Raw genomic sequence first — 13511 nt, forward strand, 5'->3', positions numbered from 1 at the left:
ACACCTCCTCCCTTGGCCAACTCATACACTCTCATGGCTTCAACTACCACCTCTATGCCGACGACACACAAATCTATCTCTCAACCCCCCACCTCACCCCCTCGGTCTCCGCCTGAATCACACACCTACTGAGCGAAATATCAGACTGGATTTTGCTCCACTTCCTTAAACTGAACCGCTCCAAAACCGAGTTTCTTGTCTTCCCCCCAGCCCGGACCCCACCCCCCATTGACTTCTCCATCACATCCAACAACGCCACCATCAAACCCACCCCGCAGGCCAGAGTACTTGGTGTCATTCTGGACTCCAACCTATCCTTCCAGCCCCAAGTCCAATCTTTAACAAATTCGTGCAGACTCCACCTCCGCAACATGCAGACTCCACCTCCGCAACATCCCCAAAATCCGCACGTTCCTAACCCCAGAAACCACTAAACAGCTCATCCACTCCCTCATCATATCACGACTCGACTACTGCAACTCCCTCCTTACTGGCCTGCCTCACCGCTGGCTATCCCCGCTTCAGTAGATACTGAATACGGCTGCCAGACTCATCCACCTCACCAACCGCTCCATCTCCGCCACCCCCCTCTGCCAATCCCTCCACTGGCCTCCACTCAGTGTCCTCCACTGGCTCCACCTCCCTCTGCCAATCCCTCCACTGGCTCCACCCCCCTCTGCCAATCCCTCCACTGGCTTCCACTCAGTGTCCTCCACCCCCCTCTGCCAATCCCTCCACTGGCTTCCAATTGCCCAACGGATCAAATTCAAAATCCTAACACTGACGTACAAAGCCGTCCACCATACTGCCCCGAACTACATCACTGACCTAATATCCAAGTACCACCCAACACGCACACTCCGCTCCTCACAAGACCTCCTTCTCTCTAGTTCCCTGGTCTCCTCCTCCCATGCCCGCCTCCAGGACTTCTCCAGGGTGTCACCCATCCTCTGGAACTCCCTGCCCCAACCCATCAGATTATCACCTACTCTCCTCTCCTTTAGGCGCACCCTGAAAACCCATCTCTTCAGGGAAGCCTACCCCATCCCCTGCTAACTTGCCGATCTCCTCCACTCTTCCTACCACTCCATCCCCCACAGCTATCTCCTCCTGTACCACCATCCCCTCCCTCCTAGATTGTAAGCTCCAAGGAGCAGGGCCCTCGATCCCCTCATGTTTTGCATTGTATTGGTATTGTTCTGTCACATGTTCTGTCCCCCTTTGTAATGTACAGCGCTGAGCGAACTATTGGCGCTTTATAAATACTGTATAATAATAATAATATAATAATACACATTTGTTTTAATTGTAAAATATTAGCATTGTAGATTTTATCCTAAGGACTGTGTCTTTGGTGCCTCCAAATTCTGCTGGGTTCTTTTTTTCTTGTGATTTCTCCCTTATGGAAGAGAAATATAATTTCAATATATTTCGAAAAAAAAAGAATTATACATGCGACATATATTTACAATATATTGGCCTACACAAATATATTTTAACCTGTATTCCAAAACTGTAAATTAAAATATATTTTCCAAAGGCATATATTTAAAAATATATTTTGCCAAATATATTTCCCAGATATTTTTGAACTACTAAAAAAAATTATGTTTTTCAAAATATATTTTCCAGATATTTTTGAACATCTAAAAAAATGCATTTAAACACAGATTTTTAAATATACTTGTAAATGCATTCCAAATGACACTTAGATATATATTGCAGCGTGCGTTCTGAATATATGTTTAATAATATATTCACAAATATATTGAAATATATTTTTTATATATTGAATAAATATATTTTTGGACAAAAAATCGTTCGGAATTTGAATCATAAGTGTAGATAAGTGAGAAAAAAATAATTTCAACAATTGTAGAATTAGGCTGCAACATAAAAACACTGAAAAAAAGTGAAGTTTGTCCAAATGCTTTCAGTATATGCCTCCCCATTGAAATACAATTTATTAGGGCGTGGGACCGTCCACGGGCACCACTCCAAAGACATGCTGGTAGGTGAATTGGCTTCTGTCTAGATTGGCCCTAGTATGTGTACGCATGAATGTGAGTTAGGGACCTTGTACACTTTTTGAGGGTTAGGGACTGATGTAAAAAAAAAAAAATATATATATATATATATATATATGTATATATATATATGTAAAGCACTGTGTGAATTGATGGTGCTGTATAAGTACTTGTAATAAATAATGGATCCAAATAAATCAAACCACACAAAAAAAAAAAGACCCAGCTGACCTTTGAGGCACAGTCCTTCCCATACGGAAGAGAAATATATTTTCAATATATTTAGAAAAAAAAAATTATACATGCTGCATATATTTACAATATATTGGCCTGCACGAATATATTTTAACATGTATTCCAAAAATGTCAATTAAAATATATTTTCCAAGGGCAGATATTTAAAAATATATTTTAATTGACATTTTTGGAATACATGTTAAAATATACATGTTAAAAATATATAAAAATATATAGTTTTCAAAATATATTTTCCAGATATTTTTGAACATCTAAAAAAATTTATATGTTTCAAAATATATTTTCCAGATATTTTTGAACAACTAAAAAAATGTATATTTTTTAAAATATATTTTCCAGATATTTTTGAACCTCTAAAAAAATGCATTTAAACATAGATTTTTAAATATACTTGTAAATGCATTCCAAATTACACAAATTGCAGCGTGTGTTCTGAATATATTTTTTATATATTCACAAATATATCGAAATATGTTTTGAAATAGATTGAATATGGCCAAAATTGTAGTATTTGAAATACAGGTATATGTCGATATATTTGAAAAAGAATATATTAAGAATGTATTTTTAAAATATATTTAAAATATATTTTTTTCCATGTGGGCTTCCTAAAGTCAAAAGTGAGGGAGACAGCAGTGGAGGCAAACTAAAACACCGCCGGGGGGGGGCTTAATGTACTCCCATTTAATTCTGAGGCTTTAAATGTTCCTTTCTTGAAGAACCTGTTATTGTGACCTAACCCCCCCCCCCCCCCCCCTCCCCGGGCAGTGTTACAGTTTTTCCTCAAAGCTGTCAGGATCGCCCATTTGAATAAAAAGCATTTCTGATATTTGCAGACAAATCTCTGACTTGCTACCATATACAGCTACCAATAAAAAGTCATCCTTGGGCCCCAGTCCAGTGACTTCGCCTAGGCTGAGATGATGTCTTCAGTCTGCTGCAGGCAGGAGGAAGCGTTTCCTCAGTCTCCCCACCCCCAGTGATCAGACTATACATTGTAACTTTGTAGAAGGCCCATGGAGGAGACCAGGAATTTTGTCATAGCATGGAAAAGAGTTCAGTTCTGCCTCTGATACCATGGGGCAGAGGGCAGATCGTTCTCTAATGATGGACAACAACGTGAAGAAAAATATTTTTTAAATAGACTTTAAAAATATTCTTCCCAAATATATTGACATATAATTGAAATACTACAATTTTGATTTTATATATATATATATATATATATATATATATATATATATATACATATACCATATGCACTCTCCCAAGAAAAGAAAATAAACCTCTCTAGCAATACACACCAAACTGAACATGCGCATGTGACTAGGGATTCAGTCTGTATCAGGTGGACATTTGAACAAAAGAAGGGGCAGAGAAGACAGGATCCAACAGCCTTTTTACACAATGCGGAGGATTAACCCCTTAGGTTCCACAGTGAGTATAACAAGCATGCTTTACTGCATCTACAGAATGATTGTACTGTTGGGGGTTTAGTAACACTTTAAGAAATAAAAAAATAATTAAGAAATGAAAAAATAAAAAAAATAAAATAAAATTCTAATAAAAAAATAAATAAAATTCTAATAGATAGATAGATAGATAGATATAATTTTTTTTAATTAGAATTTTATTTATTAGAATTTTATTTTATTTTTTTTCTTTCTTAATGTATTATTTTATATTTACTCTATATATATATATATATACATATATATAGACATAATTTTTTTCATTAAAATTTTATATATTTATTTTTTTATTAGAATTTTATTTAATTTTTTTCTTTCTTAATGTATTATTTTATATTTATTTTATATATATATATATATATATATATATATATGTATATTTATTTTATATATATATATATATATATATATATATTTTTTTTTTTTTTTAATTGCCGTAGTCCCCATTGCCCCCGCACACCTGTGCAAATGCAATCGCAATCCCAGGGTGTGCACACGTATGTAAACACCACACATGAGACAAATCGCCACGGACATCAGAGTGACAGCAATAATTAACTCTAAACTGGTGAACTGTAAAGGCTTCTAAAGCGTCCCCTAGGGGTGAATTTTGGCCGCCATAGGTTTTAGCGATTTCGCAGGCGCACGCAATTTTAAGACATGGAATGTTTGGTATCTATTTACTTTACGCAAACCTCATCTTTTATATTTTAAGCAAAAAATGGGTATTCTATTGCGTGTTTTTGCACTAATACTCAGAATATTTTTTTTTCATGAAAATTTGCTTTTAATAAACAGTTGAGGAAATATCACGTGTCATAAAAATTTGCAACAATCACCTTTTTTATCCTACAGTGCCTCTTATTTCAGAAAAATAATATAGTCCTGGTGTTTAAGTCATTTTATTGCTAAAAATTTATATTTTTACATTCATGCAAAAAATTTAAAAAAAAATGCTCTGAAGCCAATACGTTTCAAATTTTATTTTAGAATTTTATTTTATTTTTTTCTTAAATTTTTTTTTTATTTCATAAAGTGACACTAAAAACACAACAATACACACACATGTGTGTGTGTATATATATATATATATATATATACTGTATATATATATATATATATATAATTTTTTTTTTATTGCAACTATCACCTATTTATCCTACAGTGCCTCTTATTTCAGAAAAATAATATAGTCCTCGTGTTTAAGTCATTTTATTGCCAAAAATTAAGATTTTTACATTTATGCAAAAAATTAAAACAAAAATGCTCTGAAGCCAATACGTTTCAAATTTTATTTTAGAATTGTATTTTATTTTTTTCTTTCTTAATTTTTTTTTTATTTAATAAAGTGACACTAAACACACAACAGTACACACACACACGTGTGTGTGTGTATATATATATATATATATATATATATATATATATATATATATATAAAAAAAAATTTATTGCAACTATCACCTATTTATCCTACAGTGCCTTTTATTTCAGAAAAATAATATAGTTCTCGTGTTTAAGTCACTTTATTGCCAAAAATTTGGATTTTGACATTTATGCAAAAAATAAAAAAAAAATGCTCTGAAGGCATTTTAATTAGAATTTTATTTTATTTTTTTCTTTCTTACTTTGTTTATTTTTTGTTATTTCTTAAAGTGTCATTAAACACATAACAGTACACACACACACACACATATATATATATATTATATATATATACAGTGGGGATCGAAAGTTTGGGCACCCCAGCTAAAAATTTGTATTAATGTGCATAAAGAAGCCAGGGAAAGATGGAAAAATCTCCAAAAGGCATCAAATTACAGATTAGACATTCTTATAATATGTCAACAAAAGTTAGATTTTATTTCCATCATTTACACTTTCAAAATAACAGAAAACAAAAAAACAGCGTCTGCAAAAGTTTGGGCACCCTGCAGAGTTTATAGCATGCACTGCCCCCTTTGCAAAACTGAGACCTGCCAGTGTCATGGATTGTTCTCAGTCATCGTCTGGGAAGACCAGGTGATGTCAATCTCAAAGGTTTTAAATGCCCAGACTTATCTGACCTTGCCCCAACAATCAGCACCATGGGTTCTTCTAAGCAGTTGTCTAGAAAACTGAAACTGAAAATAGCTGACGCTCACAAAGCTGGAGAAGGCTATAAGAAGATAGCAAAGCGTTTTCAGATGTCAATATCCTCTGTTCGGAATGTAATTAAGAAATGGCAGTCATCAGGAACAGTGGAAGTTAAAGCAAGATCTGGAAGACCAAGAAAAATATCGGACAGAACAGCTCGCAGGATTGTGAGAAAAACAATTCAAAACCCACGTTTGACTGCACGATCCCTCCAGAAAGATCTGGCAGACACTGGAGTTGTGGTACACTATTCCACTATAAAGAGATACTTGTACAAATATGGTCTTTATGGAAGAGTCATCAGAAGAAAACCTCTTCTACGTCCTCACCACAAAAATCATTGTTTGAACATTGCAAATGAACATATAGACAAGCCTGATGCATTTTGGAAACAAGTTCTGTGGACCGATGAGGTTAAAATTGAACTTTTTGGCCGGAATGAGCAAAGGTACGTTTGGAGAAGAAGGGGCACAGAATTGAATGAAAAGAACCTCTGTCCAACTGTTAAGCATGGGGTTGGATCAATCATGCTTTGGGGTTGTGTTGCAGCCAGTGGCACAGGGAACATCTCACGAGTAGAAGGAAAAATGGATTCAATAAAATTTCAGCAAATTTTGGATGGTAACTTGATGCCTTCTGTGGAAAAGCTGAAGTTAAAGAGAGGATGGCTTCTACAAATGGATAATGATCCTAAACACAGCTCGAAATCCACGGGGGATTACATCAAGAGGCGTTTTGCCATGGCCTTCACAATCTCCTGACCTCAACATAATTGAAAATCTATGGATAGACCTTAAAAGAGCAGTGCGTGACAGACAGCCCAGAGATCTCAAAGAACTGGAAGACTTTTGTAAGGAAGAATGGGCAAAGATACCTCAAACAAGAATTGAAAGACTCTTGGCTGGCTACAAAAAGCGTTTACAAGCTGTGATACTTGCCAAAGGGGGCAGTACAAGATATTAACTCTGCAGGGTGCCCAAACTTTTGCAGATGCCATTTTTTTGTTTTCTGTTATTTTGAAAGTGTAAATGATGGAAATAAAATCTAACTTTTGTTGACATATTATAAGAATGTCTAATCTGTAATTTGATGCCTTTTGGAGATTTTTCCATCTTTCCTTGGCTTCTTTATGCACATTAATACAAATTTTTAGCTGGGGTGCCCAAACTTTCGATCCCCACTGTATATATATATATATATAATTATATATATATATTATTTTTTTTTTTTGCAACTATCACCTTTTTATCCTACAGTGCCTCTTATTTCAGAAAAATAATATAGTCCTGGTGTTTAAGTCATTTTATTGCCAAAAATTAAGATTTTTACATTTATGCAAAAAATTGAAAAAAAAAATTGCTCTGAAGCCAAACTAGGCAAGCCTTTTTTTTCCCCCACTTGTTCTTTATTTTGCCATTTTTAGCAGCTATTTCTGGATAACCTTTCTCGGTCAAGAATTTATGGGCATGTTGTACCTGACCAAACAGATCATTTTATCTGGTGAGAACACACGTGGAAGAAAAATATATTTGAAATGCTACAATTTTGGACATATTCAATATATTTCAAAATATATTTCAATAATATATACTGATATATAATAATATACCGATATATAATAATATATATTATATATATATACTTCATGTTGAAATGTGTTTTTATTACAAAATATATGAAAAATATTTTTAAAAATACATTTCAAATATTATTATACAGGATTTATATGGCACCAACAGTTTGCGCAGCGCTTTACAAAATGACGGTAAACGTTTCAGTTACAATACAATTTGGTAGAAGAGGAAACAGAGGGCCCTGCTGGTTAGAGCTTACAATCTAGGTGATACTTAAAAATGCAAATCTACATTTTTGGAATGCATTTACAAACATATGTAAACATATATGTTACATTTACTGTTTTATATGTTAAAAAAATCAGAAGAATATATTTAAGAAATATATATATATATTTTTAAATATATATTCTTCAGCTTTTTGTAACGTATGAAAAAGTCACTTTAACATATATTTTTACACAAATGTGTAAATAGAACCCAAAAATGTTGATATGTATACTTAAAAACATACAGTATATTTGAAATGTATTTTTAAAAATATCTTTCATATATTTTGTAATAAATACACATTTCAACATGCAGTATATATACATACAATTTTGGCCATATTCAATATACATATATATATTCTTCAGATTTTTTTAACATATAAAAAAGTAATTTTAACATATATTTTTACATATATTTGTAAATGCATTCCAAAAATGTAGATTTGTATTTTTAAAGAAATACAGTATATTTGAAATGTATTTTTTTTTAATATTCTTCATATATTTTGTAATAAAAATGCATTGCAACATGCAGTATATATATATATATATATATATATATATATATATATATATATATGTATATATTGAATATGGCCAAAAGTACAGCATTTCAAATACATTGCAATATATTTGGGAAGAATATTTTTAAAATATATTTTAACCTCTTGCCGACCGCGCATAGCCGAAAGACGGCTTCACCGCGGCCGGCCAGTTCTGAGTGGACGTCATATGACGTCCTCCCAGAACGCGCTCTCCTGCGCGCCCCAGGGGGCGCGCACCCGGCGATCTCCGTGATCGCTGTGTCCTATGGACACAGCTGATCACGTGATGTGGTGAAAGGCCGATCCCACCGGCCTTTTACCACGTGATCAGCGGTGTCCAATGACACGCTGATCAGAGGGAAATGCAAGTGCCGGTTCTCGGCTGCACTTTCCTCACGCTGTCAGATCGTGAGGAAAGTACTGCCGAGAACCGGCAGTTGTCAGAGCGGGGATCGGCACCGATCATCAGGGCACTGATGATCAGTGCCCTGATGATCGGTGCCCAGCAGTGACCCCCGCAAGTTCCGATCAGCAGTGCGCCCACTAGCCCCGCCCACCCATTCCCAGCAGTGCCCCCACCTGTGCCCAGCAGTGCCCCCACCTGTGCCCAGCAGTGCCCCCACCTGTGCCACTCTGCAGTGCCACCTACCTGTGCCCAGAAGTGCCACCTACATGTGCCCAGCAGTGCCACCCACCTGTGCCCACCCACCTGTGCCCACCAGTGCCACCCACCAGTGCCGTCCACCAGTGCCACCCACCAGTGCAGCCCAGCAGTGCTGCCAGTCAGTGCCACCAGTCAGTGCCCAGGGGTTGTGCCAGTCAGTGCCGCCAGTCAGTGCCCAGAAGTGATGCCAGTCAGTGCCGTCTATCAGTACCCATCATCAGTGTCACCTATCAGTGCCGCCTATCAGTGCTGCATATCAGTGCCGCCTATCCGTGACCCCTAATTAGTGCTGTCTATCAGTGCCGCCTATCCGTGCCACCTCATTAGTGCTGCCTATCAGTGCCCTTTAGTGCTGCCTATCAGTGCCCATCAGTGCCGCCTATCAGTGCCCATCAGTGCCGCCTCATCAACGCAAATCGGTGAAGGAGAAAAAATACCTGTTTGAAAAATTTTATAAAAGAAACAAATAAACTTTTTTTTTTTTTTCCAATTTTTTGCACTTTTTTTAATTTATAGCGCAAAAAGTAAAGTGCCCAGTGGCGATTAAATACCACCAAAAGAAAGCTCTATTTGTGAGAAAAAAATGATCAAAATTTCATATGGGTACAATGTTGCATGACCGCGCAATTGTCAATCAAAGTGCGGCAGCGCTGAAAGCTGAAAATTGGCCTGGTAAGGAAGGGGGTATAAGTGCCCGGTAGGCAAGTGGTTAAATATATTTTTCGCCTGTTCCGGAAAGACCCACTTTGTATGGGATTGGGGGGGAGATGTACATCTTCTCTGTACTGATTTGTAATTTCTTATGAAAACAAATAAACACTATTGGAAAACAAATATATTTTTCTTCCCTATGGGAATCCATTGCATGGCGTGTACCCACATGGAAGAAAAATATATTTTAAAAATACATTCTTAATATATTCTTCCCAAATATATTGACAAATATTTCAAATACTACAAGTTTGGCTGTGTTCAATATATTTAAAATAAAATAAAAATGATATACTGTGTGTGTGTATTTATGTGTGTGTGTGTATGTATACACAGTATGTGTATGAGTGTATATACATATATATATATATATATATATATATATATATATATATATATATATATATATACATATATATACAATATATAAAAAAATAATAATAATTTTATATATATATATATATATATATATATATATATATATACCCACATTGAAGAAACATATATTTTAAATATATTTAAAAAATCATTCTTAATATATTCTTCCCACATATATTAACTTATAGTTCAAATACTACAATTTTGGCCATATTCAATATATTTAAAAAATATATTTCAATATAATTGTGAATATATTATTAAAAATACATTCAGAACACATGCTGTGATATATATCAAAGCCTCATTTGGAATGCATTTACAAGTATATTTAAATCTATATTTAGATCTATGTTTAAACGCATTTTTTTTAGATGTTCAAAAATATGTGGAAAATATATTTTTAAAACCATACTTTTAAATATATGCCTTTGGAAAAATATATTTTAATTAACATTTTTGTAATACGTTATTATTATTATTATTCAATACATGTTAAAATATATTCGTGTAGGCCAATATATTGTAAATATATGTCGCGTACAGTATATCATTTTTTTTTTCTAAATATATTGAAAATATATTTCTCTTCCGTATGGGTACACATAGTGGGGGATGGGAAGACTGAGCATGGTTATTCTCCTTTTATGTGAGCACAATCGAGGTATTTTTTCATTTTTGGTTTATATCATTCTACACTATGAGTTTTTTCACTTATTTTCTGTATTTTTGAGCGGAAGGTCAAAGTGAAGAATTTGTTACTGAATGGAAAGGAGGAGAGCGCCACCTATTGGCCGTTCTCAATATTGCACAAGCTTTATATGACCCCCTGGGGGAGACTTAGTAAAACTGGCGCACCTGGAATCTGGTGCAGCTGTGCATGAGAGACAATCAGTTCTAAAGCAGGCCAAACAGGTCGAATTCTGAACGATTTTTTTCTATCGAAAACGTAGTTCGTTCTGTAATCCGATGGTGCCACCAATGATTTTGAAAATTGCTCATTTTTCGCGAATTTTCCAACATGCCCGATAAATGAAATTGGGAGGATCCAAGAAAATCGGCCGGCGCCATGGGTCAAATATTCTTAGGTACAACCCGGAAATTGACCCGTGTATGGCCGGCCTAACTTCAGCTCGTTCACTTACGCTTTGACAATAAAACCTGGAAGCTGATTGGCTGCCATGCAGAGCTGCACCAGATTTTGCACCCTCCAGTTTTAGAAAATCTAAATAATTTAGATAATAAATCTAAATAAATAATAATAAACAAAAAAAAAGAAATTTTTGAGAAAAAAACAATATTTTTTACTTTTTGCTATTAAACATGTCCAGTAAACAGTAAACTGACAACTAATGGGGCCCCCGGGCAATATCGGATCATGGGGCCCCTGTGTCCTTGCCCAAACTCAAAAAAGCCTATGAAAAAGGTACCAGGGGCATCTCATGGGGCCCCCTACTGACCCCGTGCCCTCGGGCAGTGCCCGAGTTTCCAAATTGTCAGTCCGCCCCTGCTGACAAGACTACACTGTTCGGCACTGACGAGACTACACTGCTGGGCACTGATAATGCTGCACAGATAGGACGGCACTGATAGGCACTGACAAGGCTACACTGCTGGGCACAGATGAGACTACACTGCTGGGCACTGATGAGGCTGCACTGATGGGTACTGATGAGGCTGTGCAGATGAAGCGGCACTGATAAGCTGCACTGTTGGGCACTGATGAGGCTACACTGATGGGCACTGACGAGACTACACTGCTGCGCACTGACAAGGCTGCACTGATGGGTACTGGCTGCACACATGAGGCATCACTGATAAGCTGCACTGATGTGCGCTGATGAGGCGGCATTGATGGGCACTGACGAGGCTGCATTGATGAGGTGGCACTGATAGACACTGATAACCTGCACTGATGGGCACTGAGGAGGTACTGACAAGTCGGCACTGACAGGTGGAAATGATGGGCACCAGTAGGTGGTACTGATATGCTACACTGATGCACTGGTGGGCATTGATGGTACGGACGGGGCTGCACCAATAATCAGGGCACTGAAGATCAGTACCCAGCTTATCAGTGTAAATGTGTTCTCTCAGAATTGTCAGTTATCGGCTTTCTTTGGATCAGAACATTCAGAACATATAGAAGCAGACCCAACAGTGTACCGTCTCTTATAAAATATCTACATTTTAGATGCGCTGCTGTTTTTGCGTTTAGTTACCCGTTATCTTTTTATTTTATTTTCAAAACTTCTTTTTCTTTTCTTTTTTATATATTTGTGTCTCTAAATGGAGTTCATTTCTTCCTACCAAACCATGCTCCCTGTTCCCAATATTAGTTGCCCTTGTTGGGGTTGGGATCCCAGGATTGCAAGAAGGAGTTGTCTGGACATCTATCTTCTTCTGTTTTCTTCATGTCCTGGCTCTTCGGGGAAATGGAACCGTACTGTATGTAATAAAAACCGAGAAGAGCCTCCATGTACTTCTTCCTCTCCATGCTTGCCCTCAACGACTTGGCCTTCCCCAGCTCTGCTCTCCCAAAAACTCTGGGGATCTTCTGGATGAATGGTGGTCTTATCGATGCCACCAGCTGTCCAACACAAATGTTCTTTGTCCATTGTCTTGCAGTCATTGAGTCGGGCTTCCTGGCTTCTATAGCATGTGACCGATTTATGACCATCTGTTTCCCACTGAGATACAATGCTGTCCTCACCTACTCGCTACTGGAGAAGATTGCACTTCTCATTCTGGCCGGAGCCATTGTGGTCATCTCCATTCCAGTTCAAGTAGGACATCTGAAGACCTGTGGTGACAACATTGTCTTACATTCGTACTCTGATCACATGGCCGTGGTCAACGTGGCGTGTGGAGACACAAGGACTGACAATGTTTATGGATTAGCACTTTCACTTTCCATCACCGGGTTTGACCTGCTCTTCATTGGACTGTCCTACGCCACAATCTTACGAGACGTCTTCAAGATGTCCTCCAGGGAGGCACAAAGCGGTAGGAATGTGTGGCTCCCATATCTGTGTTTTCATCATTGCCTACCTACTGGGAATCTTCTATGTCACTTATAGGTTTGGGAAAAGGACCGTCCCGCGTAATGTCCACCTATTCCTAGTCACTTATAGGTTTGGGAAAAGGACCGCCCCGCGTAATGTCCACCTATTCCTAGTCACTTTTAGGTTTGGGAAAAGGACTATCCCCCGTAACGTCCACCTCTTCCTAGTCACCTATAGGTTTGGGAAAAAGACCATCCCCAATAACGTCCACCTCTTCCTAGTCACTTATAGGTTTGGGAAAAGGACCATCCCCCGTAACGTCCACCTCTTCCTAGCCAACATCTACATTGTATTTCCATCCTTCATGAATCCATTCATCTATGGGGTGAGGACCAAGCAAATGGGACGGCGTGTTCTGTGTATTGTTACTCACGGTCTAAAAGCGTTTTGTTTTTCTGTTAACATTTAA

The 13511-nt window shown here is 37.0% G+C and overlaps 1 pseudogene; it reads left to right on the forward strand.

Moving 5' to 3' along the window:
• Positions 1 to 13511, forward strand: part of LOC149430686 (olfactory receptor 52P1-like) — a 68032-nt pseudogene extending 54521 nt beyond the window's left edge.

The sequence above is a fragment of the Staurois parvus genome, unplaced genomic scaffold, assembly GCF_062004578.1.
Source record: "Staurois parvus isolate SC_StPar_1 unplaced genomic scaffold, SC_StPar_1.0 ptg002527l, whole genome shotgun sequence".
NCBI lineage: Eukaryota > Metazoa > Chordata > Amphibia > Anura > Ranidae > Staurois > Staurois parvus.